Here is a 502-nt window from a genome sequence, read left to right as displayed (position 1 = left end):
ATTGGAACTGGCAACCAATTCCTATTCAGAACCATAAAGGTCAATGTCTTAAGAAATAAGATAGACAAGTGGGACCTCATCAAACTAACGAGCTTCTGCAAAGCAAAAGAAACCATCAAGAGAGCAGAGAGACAGCCCAAAGAATGGGAAAAAATATTTGCCAACTGTATATTGGACAAAGGTCTAACATCTAGGATCTACAAGAAACTCAAACATGCCAAAAGGAAAAAAAACAAACAGTACCTTTAAAAAGTGGGTAAAAGACATGAATAGAGACATCTCAGGAGAAGATATACCAGCAGCCAACAGACACATGAAAAAGTGCTCAGCCTCACTCATCATCAGAGAAATGCAAATCAAAACTACACTGAGATACCACCTAACCCCACTAGGAATGGCCATCATTAATAAAACAAACAACAACAGATGCTGATGAGGATGTGGAGAAAAATGAATGCTTCTACACTGCTGGTGGGAATGCAAACTAGTGCAACCTCTTTGG

This window comes from Carlito syrichta, unplaced genomic scaffold, assembly GCF_000164805.1.
Source record: "Carlito syrichta isolate Samal-C Ts95f unplaced genomic scaffold, Tarsius_syrichta-2.0.1 Scaffold314200, whole genome shotgun sequence".
Classification (NCBI taxonomy): Eukaryota; Metazoa; Chordata; class Mammalia; order Primates; family Tarsiidae; genus Carlito; species Carlito syrichta.
This window is presented reverse-complemented; position numbering follows the sequence as displayed.